At 35.1% G+C, this 18,943-nt stretch overlaps 1 long non-coding RNA gene across 2 annotated transcripts; it reads left to right on the forward strand.

Moving 5' to 3' along the window:
• Window positions 1-8,776: 8,776 nt before the first annotated feature.
• Window positions 8,777-10,259, forward strand: LOC131652070 (uncharacterized). Of its 2 annotated transcripts, none has more exons than XR_009298564.1 (2): window positions 8,777-9,602; window positions 9,670-10,259. It is a non-coding gene; the product is annotated as an uncharacterized LOC131652070 (long non-coding RNA). The 2 variants fall into 2 exon arrangements; XR_009298565.1 differs by having other exon boundaries at window positions 8,777-9,534.
• The last annotated feature ends 8,684 nt before the right edge of the window (window positions 10,260-18,943 follow it).

Below are 18,943 nucleotides of genomic sequence, written 5' to 3' on the forward strand. Positions count from 1 at the left end.
CTTATGTCTATTTCTGAGGAGCAATGGGTCTGGCACAGAAGATTAGGGCATGCTAGTTTGAGAAAGATTTCTCAGATTAACAAACTAAATCTGGTTAAAGGACTCCCAAATCTGAAATACAAATCAGATGCTCTTTGTGAAGCATGTCAGAAGGGCAAGTTCTCCAGACCTGCATTCAAGTCTAAGAATGTTGTTTCTACCTCAAGGCCGTTAGAACTCTTGCACATTGATCTGTTTGGCCCAGTCAAAACAGCATCTGTCAGAGGGAAGAAATATGGATTAGTCATCGTTGATGATTATAGCCGCTAGACATGGGTAAAGTTCTTGAAACACAAGGATGAGTCTCATTCAGTGTTCTTTGAATTCTGCACTCAGATCCAATATGAGAAAGAGTGTAAAATCCTAAAGGTTAGAAGTGATCATGGTGGTGAATTTGAGAACAAATTATTTGAGGAGTTCTTCAAAGAAAATTGTATTGCCCATGATTTCTCTTGTCCTAGAACTCCACAACAAAATGGAGTTGTAGAGCGAAAGAATAGGACTCTACAAGAAATGGCCAGAACCATGATCAATGAAACCAATATGGCTAAGCATTTCTGGGCAGAAGCAATAAACACTGCGTGTTATATTCAGAATAGAATCTCTATCAGACCTATTCTAAATAAGACTCCTTATGAATTGTGGAAGAACAGAAAGCCCAACATTTCATATTTCCATCCTTTTGGATGTGTATGTTTTATTCTGAACACTAAAGATCATCTTGGTAAGTTTGATTCTAAAGCACAAAAGTGTTTCCTTCTTGGATATTTTGAACGCTCTAAAGGCTACAGAGTATACAATACTGAAACATTGATTGTAGAAGAATTAATCAATATCAGGTTTGATGATAAGCTTGGTCTTGAAAAACCAAAGCAGTTTGAGAATTTTGCAGATTTTGATATTGATATCTCAAAAGTTGAAGAACCAATAAGCAAAGCTGCAGAAGCTGGCAGTCTCAGAAGCAATGAAGCAGAAGATCAAGTTGCTGCATCTTTAGAGAATCTCAGGATTTCTGAAGAGCCAACAGTCAGAAGATCACCTAGACTTACATCCGCTCATTCATAAGATGTGATCCTTGGGAAGAAAGATGATCCCATCAGAACAAGGGCATTCCTTAAGAACAATGCAGAATGTCAATTAGGTCTTGTTTCTTTGATCGAGCCAACTTCTATTGATCAAGCTCTAGAAGATCCAGACTGGATAATTGCCATGCAAGAAGAACTCAATCAGTTTACAAGGAATGATGTATGGGACTTGGTTCCTAGACCAAAAGGATTTAACATCATCGGCACTAAGTGGGTGTTCAGAAACAAGCTAAGCGAGAAGGGTGAAGTGGTAAGAAACAAAGCCAGACTGGTGGCTCAGGGTTATAGTCAGCAAGAAGGGATTGACTATACAGAAACCTTTGCACCAGTGGCCAGGTTAGAATCTATTCGTCTATTAATTTCTTTTGCCACTCAACACAACATCACTCTTTATCAGATGGATGTTAAGAGTGCCTTCTTAAATGGTTACATAGATGAAGAAGTTTATGTCCATCAACCTCCTGGTTTTGAAGACTCCATGTCTCCAAATCATGTTTTTAAATTAAAGAAATCATTATACGGATTGAAACTAGCTCCTAGAGCTTGGTATGAACGTTTGAGTTCTTTCCTTCTGGAAAATGGTTTCACTAGAGGAAAAGTGGACACTACTCTCTTCTGTAAAACATTTAAAAAAGGATATTTTAATTTGTCAAATATATGTTGATGATATTATCTTTGGAACATCTAATGCTACACTTGGAAAGGAGTTTGCTGAGTCTATGCGGGCTGAATTTGAAATGAGCATGACGGGAGAACTCAAGTATTTCCTTGGGATTCAAATCAACCAAACTTCTGATGGAACTTATGTTCATCAAACGAAGTATGTGAAAGAACTTCTGAAGAAGTTTAATCTTTCTGAAAGCAAAGAAGCCAAAACTCCTATGCATCCAACATGTGTCCTAGGTAAGGATGAGGTAAGTAAGAAGGTAGATCAGAAGTTGTACAGAGGTATGATTGGATCTCTTCTATACCTAACTGCTTCTAGACCTGACATTCTCTTTAGTGTTTGTTTGTGTGCTAGATTCCAATCAGATCCGAGAGAATCTCATTTAACTGCGGTTAAGAGAATTCTGAGGTATCTGAAAGGTACTACTAATGTTGGTTTAGTTTACAGAAGATCCAAAAATTACAACTTAGTAGGATTCTGTGATGCTGACTATGCTGGAGACAGAATAGAAAGGAAGAGTACTTCTGGAAGTTGTCAATTTCTTGGAAGTCACCTGATCTCATGGTACAGCAAGAAGCAAGCTACTATTGCCCTCTCAACAACAGAAGCAGAATATGTTGCTGCTGCTGGTTGTAGCACACAAATACTCTGGATGAGAAGTCAGCTAGAAGATTATCAGATATATGAGAGTAACATTCCCATCTTCTGTGATAATACTTCTGCTATATGTTTATCTAAGAATCCTATCTTACATTCAAAAGCTAAACATATTGAGATTAAACATCATTTCATAAGGGACTATGTTCAGAAGGGTGTTATATCTTTAAACTTTGTGGATACAGACCATCAGTGGGCTGACATCTTTACAAAACCCCTTGCTGAAGATAGGTTTAAGTTCATTCTGAAGAATATCAGTATGGATTTATGCCCAGAATGAGAAGATGAGAAGATCTTATGTATGAGTATCTTCTGAAATGAGATTGGATTAGTCTTTTATAAGAAGTTCTGATTGTAATCAATTAGAAGTAGTGATTCAGTTATTACTAACGTTTCATTGTCTAAGTTGACTCAGAATCTCTTTAAAAGTAAAACAGCTGTAACTGGCTATCCAGATGGTAAACACGTGTTCACTATCTCTGGACAAGCGTGCGTGCAGTTGAGGGGACGCCTACTTAGGTAACTATGCAAATCACTTCTTTTGTCATTATTATCTCTCCTCACGTCATGTAACATTAAATGTCATTCATCATTTCTTTTATCGTCCTGTGGATAGAAGCTGTGAAGCTTCTTCTGATGAACCCTCCCGTCTTGCAAGGACTCTGGAAGTTCTTCAGAAGAACCAGGATGAGCAAAGCTCAGTCAACGCTGAGTTTAGAGCTTTCATAGAGAAGCAAAATGAGCACAACAATGGGGTTCAAGAGATGCTGGCCAAGATCTTGTCAAGGCTAGGGTCGTCTTAGATTGAGTCTTTGTTGTTTTGTTTTTGCTTTTGCTGCATCTGTTTTGTGCATCTTGTCTTCCTTCTCTTCGTGTACTTCTGTACTTGTCTGTTTGAACTTCAATGAAAATCATCCTTTTTCTTCCGTGTGTTTCTTTTTGTTTTCATCTGAATCTTTTATGTTTTTGATGATATGACAAAAAGGGGGAGAAATATGTGATAAATGATTTGATTTAATCAGTTTCTTTACTAACAGAACTTTCAAAGTTCTATGCTTTAAGTTGTGTTGTTGCAGGAATCGAAGATTCAAGATCAACATAAGAAGCAACAATATGAATCAACTTCTTGGATTCTTGAAGCAAGCTGAGTGCTATGAAGCTTCAGAATCAAAAGCAAGAAGGAAGAATGTTCAGATATTCTGATGATAGAATATGATCTGATTCTGAATGTCTATGTGTTCTGATACATTCTATATGGCTTATATGGCTCTGATACATATTATGTGTTCTGAAACATATTTTATGTTCTGATTCATTCATGCTGACTTTTGTCGTTTAGTTTTGTTCTGTAACATTTCAGGATGTAGAGATGCTCTGATGAAGCTCTGGTACATTCAACAATGTTCTGATACAATCTACCATGAAGTGATGTAAGAAGAAATTCAAGCTCTGAAGCTGTCCAAATGGAAGCAGGAATCAGAAGCTGTGAATGCTCTGAAGATCAAAGAAATTCAAGTTCTGAAGCTGTCCGATGGAAGCAGATGTCAGAAGCTGTGAATGTTCTGAAGATCAAAGAAATTTAAGTTCTGAAGCTGTCCGATGGAAGCAGAAGTCAGAAACTGTGAATGTTCTGAGGATCTAAAGAAATTCAATGTTCTGAAGCTGTCCTATGGAAGCAGAAATCAGAAGTCATGAATGTTCTGAAGATCAAGCACTGTGAACGTCTCTACCGAAATAATCAGGGAAGTCTTTTATTTATAAAATTCTTCTAGTATTAATTTCAGGGGGAGATTATTCATCTCAGGGGGAGATTGTTAATCTCAGGGGGAGACATATTCACATGCTTATGCTATAGCTGTGTAATTTGTCTTTAGCCGTCTGCTCTTTCTGATCGCAAATCCATATCATTTATATATGTTTTTGTCATCATCAAAAAGGGGGAGATTGTTAGAACAAGATTTGTTCTGATCAATATTCTTAGTTTTGATGATAACAAGGATATGAATTTTGTGTGAGATAATGTGGTACTCTAATACATTGCAATTTCCCTTTCAGGAAATATATAAAGAGTATGCACAAATCAGCGCTCAGAAGCTTTGTCTCAGAAGGTTCAGCATGCAACATCAGAACATGATCTGGCAAGACATCAGAAGATGGTCAAGGCAGAATCAGAACATGGGTCTATGGAAGCATCAGAAGAACTTGAGATCAGAAGCAGAAGCACTGAAGTTCTCATGGTATCACGCTCAGAAGCACTTCAAGGTCATAAGACATGAAGATGCTATGCACCAAGCTGTTTGACTCTGATGATATTCATATATTATATACTCAAACATCATATCAGAAGAAAGTACAGGTGGCAGGCTACGCTGACTGACAAAAAGAACGTTGGAAGCTATTAAAGGCAACGTCAGTAGACACAGCGTGAACAAGGCTCGAGGTAGTTGACAAAAGCGTGAAACATTAAATGCAATGCTGTACGGAATACGCAAAGCATTAAATGCTCCCAACGGTCATCTTCTCAAATGCCTATTTAAATGAAGTTCTGATGAGAAGCAAGGTTACCAATTTTCTTGACGATTTGCTAACAATTAACTTGTTGAAACGCTGTTCAAACTCAAAGCTCAGAAACTTCATCTTCATCAAAGCTCACTACATTGCTGTTGTAATATATTAGTGAGATTAGGCTTAAACGTTAAGATAAATATCACTGTTGTGATTATAGCTTTTCAGAAGCATTGTAAAACTCTTATTTGATTACATTAATTTGTAAGTAACTAGAGTGATCAAGTGTTGATCAGGATACTCTAGGAAGTCTTAGCTTGTGTCTAAGCAGTTGTAATTAGAGTGATCACGTGGTGGTAAGGATACTCTAAGAAAGTCTTAGCTTGTGTCTAAGCATTTGTTCCTGGAGTGATCAGGTTGTGATCAGGATACTCTAGAAGGCTTAGTCGCGGACTGAAGTAGTTTAGTGGATTAAATCCTCAGGTGAGGTAAATCACTCCGTGGGGGTGGACTGAAGTAGTTTAGTTAACAACGAACCAGGATAAAAATAACTGTGCATATTGTTTTTATCGTTCAAGTTTTTAGACTACACTTATTCAAACCCCCCTTTCTAAGTGTTTTTCTATCCTTCAAATAGCCTTCTTCGTTAGGCAACCAGAGGATACCTCAGCCCTTCGTAGGCAACTTCTGAGAGACGAGATCATATTTAGTGTATCGAAGGCAGCATCATTAGGGACTTATGATCTTTGCGTTAGTCGAGGCAACATGGCTGAGGTATCCTCGTATTCGAGAGACAAGGCTATTCTGCAAAAAAAACACAAGGCAACATGCAACAGGCAACAAGAGGGGTACCATAAAAGGTGCGTGGGTGCAACAATCACGTGATCAGATTCGATTATATTATATTATCTTGTAATTAGGTGATTCTAATTTGATTAACAGGCTTGCACTCCCTAGGATTACTAACCACACAATAATATGAGGAAGGGGAAAAAGAAACCAGCGGATATTGAGTTTTGACGGTTGGCTAACCCTGAAAAATTAGGAAAAAAGAACACAAACACAAAGGGGTGAGTGTATTGCCAGTTCATTTAAATCAGCAAGGCAAAAATAAATGACTGAAATTAAAAGGCAAAATTAATATTAAATTAAATGTAAAAAGAAAAGGCAAAAATAAATATTGAATTAGAAGGCAAAAATAAATGTAAAAGAAATTGAATCGGGACTTAGCTTTGATCTAATATGGTTCGTAGTCGGAGGAAATCCTGGTGCTAACCCTTTTGATTCAGTGTTTCAGTGTGGGAGATTGAGGATGAATTTGCGAATATCCCCAAGAATAGATAAACAGCTCGAATGTACCTCGCAGTAAACAAGAAAATGTTAGTACAGATATGCATAAAATGACGCGTTATTAAAATGATAAAATTAAACAAGTATTGATAAAAAAATAATAAAGAAATCTCAAATATAAACTACATTTTAAATATGTATGCATAAAAAATAACACCATACATATTTTTTAGTCTTTTTTTTTTCTAGGGTTAATACCTATTTTCCCCCCTGCCATATAGGCGACATTTGAAAAACCCCCCTGCAAAAAAAAAAGTTGCAAGAATTTCCCTAACATTTCAAGATTCTCACATTTTAAACCTTCGTCAGATCCAGTCATCCAAAAAGCTTACGTGGCATGTATTTTTTTGATTTTTTTAATTTTTTTCGTTGACTGGATAGCCCATGTGGCTTTTTATATTTTTTCTTGCAACTTTTTTTCCACGTGGCATTTTTAATATTATTATATTATTTAGTTCTTAAAATCATAAATATCAAAGTTTAAAAATTTGGTCCCAACAAGGGTTGAACCCAGGAACCATAGCATACAACTCAAACTCTATACCACTGCGCTGGAGCTTGTGTTTTGACATATATTTCCCTTAGAAGATATATAATAACCATCGTTTACGTTATTAAAATTAATATTTAATGTTTACATTATTAATTAATATTAATATTATTAGTTAATAATTATTAGTTATTAGTTTATATTTACGAGTTAATGTTATTAGATAATATTAGTTATATTATAAAATAATAATTAATATTTATTTTACTGTTTAACTTAATTAAATTATAAAATATAAACTAAAATAATTAATTTTAAATAATATTAGTTTATATTAATTTAATTTAGTTTAATTTAATTTATATTTTATAATTAATACTATTTTAGTTTAAATTTTACGGTTAATATTATTAATTAATATTTGTTTATATTATTTTAATTTAGTTTAGATTTTCTAATTAATATTAATTTAATTAAATTTAATGTTTATATTAATGTTTATATGTAATTTAATTTAATTAATGTTATTTTACCTTTAACATTATATTTAACTTAATAAATTTAATTTAAATATTTTATATAAATGTTTATATCTAATTTAATTTAATTTATTTTACTTTTAACGTTATTAATTAATATTTGTTTATATTAATTTAATTTAGTTTATATTTTATATTTAATATTAGTTTAATTTAATTTAACATTTATGTTTAATTTAATTTAATTTATTTTTATTTAATTTATTTAATATTATTTTGCCATTAACGTTATATTTAAGTTAATTAATTTAATTTAAACAATTTATATTAATAGTAAAATAAATATTAATAATAGTAACTTTATTATTTATATTATATTAATTTAATTTAATTTAATTTAGTTTATAATTTAATTAACTTTAACAGTAAAATAAATATTATTATTTAATATTAATAGTAAAATAAATATAAATATTAAATATTAATTATATTAATTTAATTTAGTTTATAATTTAATTAACTTTAACAGTAAAATAAATATTAATTATTATTTTATAATTTAGTAATATTAATTAATAATATTAACTATTAACTATTAATTATTAACTAATAATATTGTTATTAAATAATAATGAAAATAGTAATTAAACAAAAACTAATAATGAGACGTTACACTATACTACAGCATAATATGAAGCCCGGCGCAGTGGTTAAATGTTAGTGTAGGATGCTAAGGTTCTTGGGTTTTTCAAATGTCGCCTATATGGCAGGGGGAAAATAGGTATTAATCCTTTTTTCTATAATAAATAATAATAATTTAATAAAGAAATAGTAAAAAGAAGAAAACTTGGTCGTACCTAGGGGTGGCAAAACGGGCCGCCCGCCCCGCCCGCCGCCCGCCCCGCTTTATGCCCGCCAAAAAACGAGCGGGGCGGGCATGCCCGCCAAGTAAAATGGGCATAAAAGTCATGCCCGCCCCGCCAAGATGGCGGGTTGGCGGGCGGCGGGCTTACCCGCCTATTTTTATTTATATTTTTTTTAATAGATTAATAGGTTTTTTTTACCTTTTAATAAAAATTTTCACTTATTTTTTAAAACAATTTTTTATAAAAGCAACTTTTTAACTAATTTACTTAAAAAATATTACATATATTTATAAATAAATGTATAAAATAAACCATCAAGAATTAAAATTACTAGAATTAACTAAAAAAAGAGTGAATTTTGGAGGAGAGGCGGGTTTTGGCGGGCGGCGGGCTTTGGCGGGGCGGGTATGGCGGGCGGCGGGTTTTTGCGGGGCGAGCTTTGGCGAGCGGCGGGCCTAAAATCCAAACCCAACCCGCCATTTTTTGGCGGGTGGCGGGCCGGCCCCGCGGGCCACGGCCCGTTTTGCCACCCCTAGTCGTACCACCTCTCCTTTAATTTCTCTCCATTAATTATTTTACTTTTTTTTTTAAATAAATGAATTAAAGCTTATCCAAATAGTAGGAAATAATAACAACGTCAACCAATAGCTTTTTCTTCATTGAAACAATCGGTCTCTCTTACTCTGTGCATAGAAAACGTCTCCGCCATAACCAAATTGATGCAAGCTCAAAATTTTAACCAAATGAGAGAATAAACCTACCCTATGACTCGACTTGATATTCTATATATGAGGCTATCAACGAAAATCACAGAAGACAACAACAGCAGCAACAATTAATTTCATATTTCTGGTTTAAACCCTAAGGCTTTGTTTGGATTGATGGAACCGGATGGAGCGGAGCGGAATGAGATGGAATAAAATGATATTCCATTGTTTGGATAATTTAAAAACGGATGGAACGGAGCGGAATAGAGTGGTATGGATTCCATTCCATTCCATCACTTACCACCATTTTTCTTACCCTCCGATTTGGGCGGAATGAACAACTTATCTTGTTCCGTCCTAAAATTTTCCAAACAATGGAATGGTATCTTCGTTCCGCTCCGCTCCATCCCACTCCGCTCCATCCCACTCCGCTCCATCCCACTCCGCTCCATCCCACTCCGCTCCATCCCACTCCGCTCCATTGATTTTATGATATCCAAACATAGCTAAAGCTTCAATTTCAAATTAAACAATCATGGAGCACGGTTTCGTACAATTAGCAAGGGGTTTCAATTCAGAAGAACAAGTAGAGTATGATGGTAACGAGAATTCGAGATAAAAAAAAAAAACTCACAAGGGAGCAGGTCCACTGGTTTTCCGATGCGGCGACGGCGAAGAGGTTCAGATAGGTTTGATTTTCGTCCTCCCTTCCTCTGTTACTCTTCTTCCACCTTTCTTCCTCTGAATTTCGCAAGAGGTAAGTTGCTGATGTTACTTCGGTGTGAATCAGAGCTTCGGTGGCATTAAAGTTGTGATATTTGCAGATAGATTCGTTGTGTAGTCAAAAGGCCGTTGGCTGTTGCGGTTTGGTATCGAGGATACTGTTGGTGCGTTGCTGTGCTTCTTATTGTTCTATTCTCTGATTTCCGCGGTGGTGCGCAAGCAGTCGGTGATGAGAGGCTGAGGTATCGGCGTCGCGCGATCAGGATCAGTGTAAGGCTCATGGACCTTGTCTTCTTTCTATCTCAATTCAATTCTGTGAATCTTGTGTCTTCTGACTCTTAAGGGCCTGCAAGCACAGTTGGAAGAACAACAATGAGAACGAATAAAAAGGTGAGAAAAAACTATACCATCGGCTGGGCGGTGATTCGACTCCGTGAAACTATAGGTTCAGTGGCCGTTGGTTTCGTGATGATGTTGTTCCCAATTGTGAATCGGATATGAGGAATGTTAAATTGCTGCTGCGTTGCAGCTGTTGAACCTGGTTTTGAGAATTTCCTAAGCCTGTCGCATGATCCTTCCTATGCTGTTATTTTTAATTATTTCCTTCTAATCCTTGTTCCTGTAAAACAAAACACAACACACAAGAAAAACAAATGGTAATAGTGGTATTAAATAAATGTTGATTCCTGTCTGTGTTCTTGTTTTTTTTACTTCCTCTGCAGACATAGACAAACAATTTTATACTCAAGCCAATGATGCTATGAGCTGTTGGTAATTCTAGTTTGGTGTCATCTATGCCTGTGCTCCTTCAACACGAATTACTGATGCCGAAAAGGAACTTAACTGAATTGCACTGCAAAGTGAATCATCCTATATACGGCTATGTAACGATGAGATACATACATGTGAAAAAAAAAGTTAATAGTTTTGTGGAGGAAATTTTACAGAGAAGGAACCGTGAAAGTATATGAGAGATGGGCATAAGGTTTTTTCTTTAGAGAGTGGCCATCCAGGGTTGAAAATAAGGGTTCCATATATATTAGATAAAAAATAGGTTAAATCCTAGAAAAGGAAAACTAAAATCAAATTAAAACTATTCCATACAAAATTAAAGTTAATGATTTAATTTGTTTTAATTTCTATAGAAGAATCAAATCAATAAAATCAATAAAATTAATTTGTTGGGACAATTAAATGAGAAACTACCCTATTTTTTATTTTTCGCTATTTTATGAAGAAAATCATGAATAAAGTAAATAACAAAAATATTTTTTCTTTAAAAATACCTAAAATAAACAAAACGAAAATTAAGAATAAAATATATTTTGCGTTATCTTTTTGAATTAAAAATAAAAAGAAAGTAAAAATTGATTAAGAAAATTATTTTTTGTGAATTTTTAATATAAATAAAAAAAATGAGGTTAGTAAAAAAATAAAAAAATAAAAGCAAAAAAATGTCAAAAGTGGGGTCCGACCCCAATACCTTGTAATCGTAATTTTACGATCTTACCAACTGGGCTATGTCACTTATTCAAAATAAAATGACATTTGCAGATATATGAGGGCAAATTTTGGGGTATGACAACCAGGAGCAGCAGCCAGACAATCTTTCTGAAGATCCAGAAAGTCAGCCTGAATTTCCCTTCCAAAAGCTCTCCAGAGCTTCCCAGCAGCTACATGATCCAGCTTGGATTCATGAGCAACCTTCAGAACTTCTAAACCTGTCCTGACCTTGTTAGATAAAAACTCAAATTGTGCATCAACAGAAGGTTTTGAAGGTTTTGTTCTGGGAGGTGAGATGGGAGTTTGAGGTTTGAGAGAGAAGATTGGTATTTTTGGGTGAGAGAAAGCATATGGTTGAGAGACTCTATCAAGAACTGATAAATTTTCTGGTTGAGAGGATTCAGCTTCATTGTCAGAGTCCAGGACTAAGACAACGGGGTCAGAAGTTGGTTTATTCTTATGGGTATATTTCTGCATGATGTTGGTGAAAGAATCAGAATGAGAGGATTCTGATGAGGTGAAATTGCAGAACACATCAGTGTCTACACGAGCATAGTTGGAATGTGGAGGAGGTTGAGAAGTGGATATAGTGGCGTGAGGAGGAATGATAGTGTTTAGAGGTGTGGCTTCAAAGATAGGTTCAGAAACAAGTGGTTTAGAAACAAGAATAGGCGATGTGCCTTTAGACTTGGGTGAAGGAGGAGGGGTGAGAACTTTGGTGGTTGGAGGTGGTTTAGCAGGGGCTTTTTCTGGTGGAATTTATGGGGTAGCTTCTGTTGATACAAAATTTGAATTTAACACAGGAGCAGAACCAGGTTCAGAAATTACAATACATGCAAGCCGCTTCTTCTGAGGTTTAGCATATCCTTCTCCAACAGTCTTTCTTTTCTTCTCCTTCTGCTTCTCCTTCTGTTCAACTATCTTCTTTCCTTTCAAATCTTCCTTCTTCTTTTCCTTTTCCACTTTTTTCTTCTCTAATTTCTTTTCTTCTTTCTTTTCCTTATCTTTCTTATTTTCCTTATTCTTTTCTACTTCTTTCTTCTCTTTACTCTTTTCTTCTCTTTACTCTTTTCTTCACTAATTGTTGGAAGATCTAGTTTTCTTTTTGTTCTTCTTTCTTTCTCCTGAACTTCTTCTGGAACTTGAGTAGCAGTAGTAGCAAGTTTGTGTTTACTAATCCAAATAGGATCATAATCATAACCTACTTCCTTGTGCATAGCAATGTATTGAACAATCACTTCTGGAAGTTCGTTTCTGAAGAACAGCTCAAAGTCAGCCAGAGCAGGACCTCTTCTAGACCTAAATTCAGCGTTCACTTGAGGAGAAGTTCCAATAGATTGAATTAAGCCCATCTTCTTCAAAGAGCGAGAATTCATTATACTTCCAATTACTGTATAAGGATCCTTGACAATACCAGCTTTCTCCAGATCCTCAACAATCTTTGTTTGCACCAGAAGATCTGAGATAATTCTTCCAAAAGGAATAATGTTTCTCTTGTATTTAGGGTTCTTCTTTCTGAAACTATCTCTAGATTCCTTCACATGCTGCCACATGTGGTTAAAGATGATGAATGGAAGATCCATTTTTTCTTTCTTACCAATACAATACAGAATGTATTGTTGGTTCTTGCTAACATAGTTTGAAGAGGAAGTTTCCTTTCTATGGTATATGCAACCCAGAAGAATCTTAGACAAGATTCTGTATGAAGGCTTCATTGTCTTGATTTTTGTAGACTCTTTCCCATCTTGATAAATTTCTTCAAAGATAAATTCCCACTCTGTTCTTCCTGGAACAGCTTCAGACACACCTTCAACAGTTTCCAACCCAAACAACTTCCTTAGAAGATTTTTTGTGATGGAAATACGCGCACCATGAACAACAGAAAGAATTGCCTTTGGCATAACCGTTGCATGAACCCATAATTCCTTCACCAGATCTAGATACACTGGTCCACACAAACCATAGAAGAATGCTCGCCATCCTTGAAAAGTCATAGCCTCCTTCAGATGAATTTCATGAGCTTCCAGGTTATCATAATCAACCATCATCCCGCAGATAACTTCTAATTCATTCCAAGGAATAGAACAAGTCTTATGGGCAACAAGAAGTTGTTGCTATTGATCTTCTTGTTGTTGTTGAGAAGATGAACTAGCATTTTGCATTGAAGAAGAAGCCATTGAAGCACTTCTAAGATTTCTTGGTTTCGGTTTAGGGTTTTTGAATAAAGAGAAGAATAGGCAGAAATGCATAAACAAGATGAATGATGAATGGGTGAAAAGAGGGAAAAATATTATGAAATGTGTTTAAATAGCCACGGACGCGAAACAATATGCAATTAAATTCTGAGAATGAACAGTTACGGAATGCAGAGAATCAATTTGGATTTAATGTTGAATTACGTTAGGAGAAAACGTGAGATTTGAAATGATTTGCACAGTTACCTAGGGCGGCGTCTCATCAACTGCACGCATGCTTGTCCCTTCAGAATGAACACATGTTCATCATCTGGAATAGCTGGTGACAGCTGTTTTGCTTTAACAGAAATTCTGAATCAACTTAGACATATGAAACGTTAGTAATAACAGAATCAGAATATCTAAATGATCAACATATCCAGAATATCTGATAAGAAAATAAATACACATTTCAAATCTAATCCATATATCAGATCTTCTCATCCTTTCATTCTGGGCATAAATCCATACTGATATTCTTCAGAATGAACTTAAACCTATCTTCAGCAAGGGGTTTTGTGAACATATGAGCCCACTGATGTTCTGTATCAACAAAGTTTAAAGAAAGAACACCCTTCTAAACATAGTCCCTAATGAAGTGATGTTTAATCTCAATATGTTTAGCTTTGGAATGTAAGATTGGATTCTTAGATAAACAAATAGCAGAAGTATTATCACAGAATATAGGAATGTTACTCTCATATATCTGATAATCTTCTAGCTGACTCTTCATCCAGAGCATATGTGTACTACATCCAGCAATAGCAACATATTCTGCTTCTGTTGTAGAGAGGGAAATTGTGGCTTGTTTCTTGTTGTACCAAGAGATCAGATGACTTCCCAAAAACTGACAGCTTCGAGAAGTACTTTTCCTTTCAATTCTATCTCCAGCGTAATCAGCATCACAATATCCTACTAAGTTGTAATCTTCAGATCTTCTGTAGACTAAACCAACATTAGTAGTACCTTTCAGATACCTCAGAATTCTCTTAACAACAGTTAAGTGAGATTCTCCAGGATCTGATTGGAATCTAGCACACTAGCATACACCGAATAAAATATCAGGTCTAGAAGCAGTAAGATATAGAAGAGATCCAATCATACCTCTGTAGATCTTCTTATCAACCTTCTTACTTACCTCATCCTTACCTAATACACATGTTGGATGCATAACACTCTTTGCTTCTTTGCTTTCTAAAAGATTAAACTTCTTCAGAAGTTCTTTCACATACTTGGTCTGATGAACATAAGTTCCTTCAGAAGTTTGATTGATCTGGATCCCAAGGAAATACGTGAGTTCTCCCATCATGCTCATTTCAAACTCTGCCTTCATAGACTTAGCAAACTCCTTTCCAAGTGTAGCATTAGATGTTACAAATATAATATCATCACATAAATTTGGCAAATTAAAATATCCTTTTTAAAGGTTTTACAGAAGAGAGTTGTATCCACTTGTCCTCTAGTGAAACCATTATCCAGAAGGAAAGAACTTAATCTTTCATACCAAGCTCTGGGAGCTTGCTTCAGGCTATATAATGATTTCTTTAATTCAAAACATGTGCTGGAGACTTAGAGTATTCAAAACCAGGAGGTTGGTGGACATATACTTCTTCATCTATATAACCATTTAGAAAGGCACTCTTAATATCCATCTGATACAGAGTGATGTTATTCTGAGTGGCAAATAAAATTAATAGACGAATAGATTCTAACCTGGCCACTGGTGCAAAGGTTTCTGTATAGCCAATATCTTCTTGCTGACTATAGCCCTGAGCAACCAGTCTGGCTTTGTTTCTAACAACTTCACCTTTCTCACTGAGCTTATTTCTAAAGACCCACTTAGTTCCAATGATGTTAAATTCTTTTGGTCTTGGAACCAGATCCCGAACATCATTCCTTGTAAACTGATTAAGCTCTTCTTGCATTGCAATTATCCAGTCAGCATCTTCCAGAGCTTGATCAACAGAAGTTGGCTCAATCAAAGATACTAGACCAAATTGACATTTTGCATTGTTCTTAAGGAATGCTCTTGTTCTGACAGGATCATCCTTCTTTCCAATGATAACATCTTCTGGATGAGTAGAGTTGAGTCTGGAAGATCTTCTGGATGTTGGTGTCATACCCCAAAATTTGTCCGATTAAATCTACGTCTGTTAATCCATCAAGGTTCAAAATTAAGAGTCATGGGGTTTGACATTTCTATTGTCAAACTTGCTCTCTTATAAATCAGGTTGAATTAAAACAAGGGCGTAATTAACAGATGTTTAGGACCCAAACGTTGGGCCCAATTACTACAAGGGTTTTATCATTTTTGGGGGTATTTTGGGTTTTACTAACATCTGTTTCGATTATTATTATTTTTCATGGCTAACTATTAGCATTTAACACTATTAATTTTTATTATTTGTTAATATTAATAGGATTAGTATTAGGATTAATTAGGTTTTAGTAAACATATATATTAGGATTATTTTTTTATGGTAATGATAGTCTTATTAGAATTAGTATTAATACTATTATTTAGGGTTAATATTATTATTAATTTTGATAGAATTATTATTATTACTATTCTCATTAATTATTAGTATTTTATTTACTATTATTATTATTAGTTATTAGGCAAATACCCTTTTTGGTCCCTTAACTATACCCCAAGGTACATTCTGGTCCTTTATCTTTAAAAAGTGTCAAAGTGGTCCTTTAATTGTTCAAAAACGTCCACGTTAGTCCTTTCCGTCCAAATTTTGCTAACGGCGTCAACTTTTCCATGCTGGCATCTGACATGGCGCTGATTTGGTACGCGTGGCATGTGAGGTCATTAAATACTCCAGAAAATTTCTAAAAATTTTTGCTTTTGCTAGGAATCGAACACAGGTACCAATGTTTGATATACAATATTTCTAACCACTACACCACTTTACATTTGTGTGTATATGTTACAGAATGATTTGACTTAATTGTCTAATTTCTTCGAAAATAAAACGCAAACCTCTCCATCTCCCTGTCTCAGATCGTAATTTCTCAAAACCTCTCGATCTCAATCTCTCTTCCTTCTACGATTCACATACACAAAAACAAACAATCACACAATAACCCTCATCCCCAACACAACCCCAAAATTCCCAATTTTATTAGATACAGAGATTACATTGTGAGTGTTACATGAATCAAACACAAAAAATGAAAATAACAGAAGCACAAGGTGATTTGAATCAGAACCCAGGTATGTCTCTTCGTCTCAGACTCTTCGAATCTTCTTCTTCTTCATCTCTGATTTTTTCCGCCTGAATCTGAACCTGCGTCTGTGAGTTATGTGCTATTTACTTGTAAGCTTGCGTCTGTGTGTTTGGATGAATGCTGCAGGTTTATTGAAGGGTTGTGGTTGAGTGAATGATGTGAGTTGATGCGGTTGTGGTTTGGTTATGAATGCTGAGCTATGCGTTTATGGATGAATGAGTGCAGAAAAGTGATGGTGATGTGAGTATTGTGAGGTTTGTTTGTGAGAGGTTCGTGAGATGAAGGTATCAGTGAGAGGATTTGGGAAAAAGGTTTGATTAAAATTGATGGTAGTTGTTGGTGGGTTCGTAAGAAAGGGATATGAAATTTCTGGGCAAACCAGGAAGATGAATGATATAATAAAGTTGAATGATAAAGTTGAATGGTAGTTGTTGAGTGGAGAAACAACTTCTGCTTTTTGAATGTAATAATAAAGTTGAATGATATAATTAACAACAATTGTAAAGTGGTGTAGTGTAGTTTGTTATCACTTGTAAGCAATATGGCATGGATTCGAAACCAGCTGATTCAAAAATGTTGTAATGTTTTTTTAGAATTTTAATGAACTTATAAACATATGCCACATCAAACTCCAAGTGTACAAAAATATGTCACACGTCAGATGCCAGCATGGAAAACTTAACGCTGTTAGTAAAAATTGGACGGAAAGGACTAACGTGGACCTTTTTGAACAATTAAAGGACCACTTTGACACTTTTTAAAGATAAGGGACCAGAATGTACCTTGGGGTATAGTTAAGGGACAAAAAAGGGTATTTTGCCTAGTTATTATTATTATTAAGTTGTTAAAATAAAGAGGAAAAAAACAACCAAAACAAGTTTGTTCACATTTCATGGAAAGAAGAGATTGGATTTGCAAGAACAGAGGTATCAAAAACAAATTTGGCAATAAATCTCAATCACCATTTATCTGATTCAATCAAGAATTAATTGTCAAAACCTAATCCAATCCCATATATATATACTGAACATAATGAGAAGCAAGGGGGGCTGCAGACAAAAAGGACTCGTACCAATTCCAAAAAAAAATCAAAGAAAAAGAGCCAATCGGTTTTGGGGAGGGGATCTGGTTCACGAATTTTTGTTGATTCTAACATACTCCTGGAGTCTCTCTGAAGCAATACCAATCGTTACTAATGACCAGGACACGCTGAAGATTTCCTAAAAAGGTCACGGTTTGCTTAAAATTTCTTAGTTTCGATTGCGATAATTCGTGCGTTATAAATTGATTTTGGTTACATATCTATGTTCACAATGATGTATGGATGCGTTCTGGGCAATTCAATTGTTGTTTAATCACTTGTATCTAGAATCACCATTGTTAGGGTTCTTATGGTTAAAAAGGGGATTCTGAGTTAGAGCCAAAATTAGGTGAAATTAAGGTCTTTATTGCGTTCGTGAGACTGTATATAGTCTACCTGTACTATTATCTTGGGTTTATTGGTGTTGAGTCGCAGGTTTGGAGGAGGAGAGTATATGGCCACAGACAAAAACCGTGGGCGTAGGTGTTTTTCCGGAAAAAAGCTGAAGGAAGAAGACGCATCAGCTTCGCGTACGTTGATGCTATTTTGAATTCTGGGCATTTGATTTTTTTTATATTTTATTCGCGTGGGTTAGTTAACAGCATAATATGAGTGACCCAGCGGAGAAAGGGCTTGTCCATTGTTATTCAGTGCAGGAGCGTGTGATCGATTCCCGCTCCCTGCAGATTATTTTGTTATTTTCTTTGGTAACCTATGCCTGCAGATCTGGTACTTCCCCTCGCACCCGCATACGAGACGCCGTCAACCAACCACCCTTGGATCATAACGATGCTGGATCCAGCGTCCCCAGATGCGCAAGTCCATCATGAACGCTCACAGGTCACACACACCAATTCATGCCCAGGTTTCTTCCATATAGTTTTTTTTCTTATTATTTTTTATTTTTTATTTTTATTGTTTAATTGTTTAGGATTAAATATAATTTAAATAATCTATTTTAATTAGGGTTAGATATAATTACGATATAATTAATATTAGGACTTTTCCCGATTATTTCGATTACTCGATTTAGTCATTTTTAATCTAATCTTAATTATTAAAAATCACAAAAACCCTAGGAAAGTTTATCCAATACATTAGGGTTTGCCCAATCCCACTGGCCACTTGGCCAAATTTTTAGGATTTAATTTGTTATTCGTTCCAACTAAATCTATTAGTCGCAATGATTAATAATCGATTAATTTAATTAATCAAATCCAATAATAAAACACATTTTATTTTGCTAAATGGTTCTAACCAAATCTATTGGTTACAATGATTAGCATACTTAACTCGTTATCGTGTAGTAATCAAACCTAT

This window comes from Vicia villosa, linkage group LG2 (genome assembly GCF_029867415.1).
Source record: "Vicia villosa cultivar HV-30 ecotype Madison, WI linkage group LG2, Vvil1.0, whole genome shotgun sequence".
Taxonomy (NCBI): Eukaryota; Viridiplantae; Streptophyta; class Magnoliopsida; order Fabales; family Fabaceae; genus Vicia; species Vicia villosa.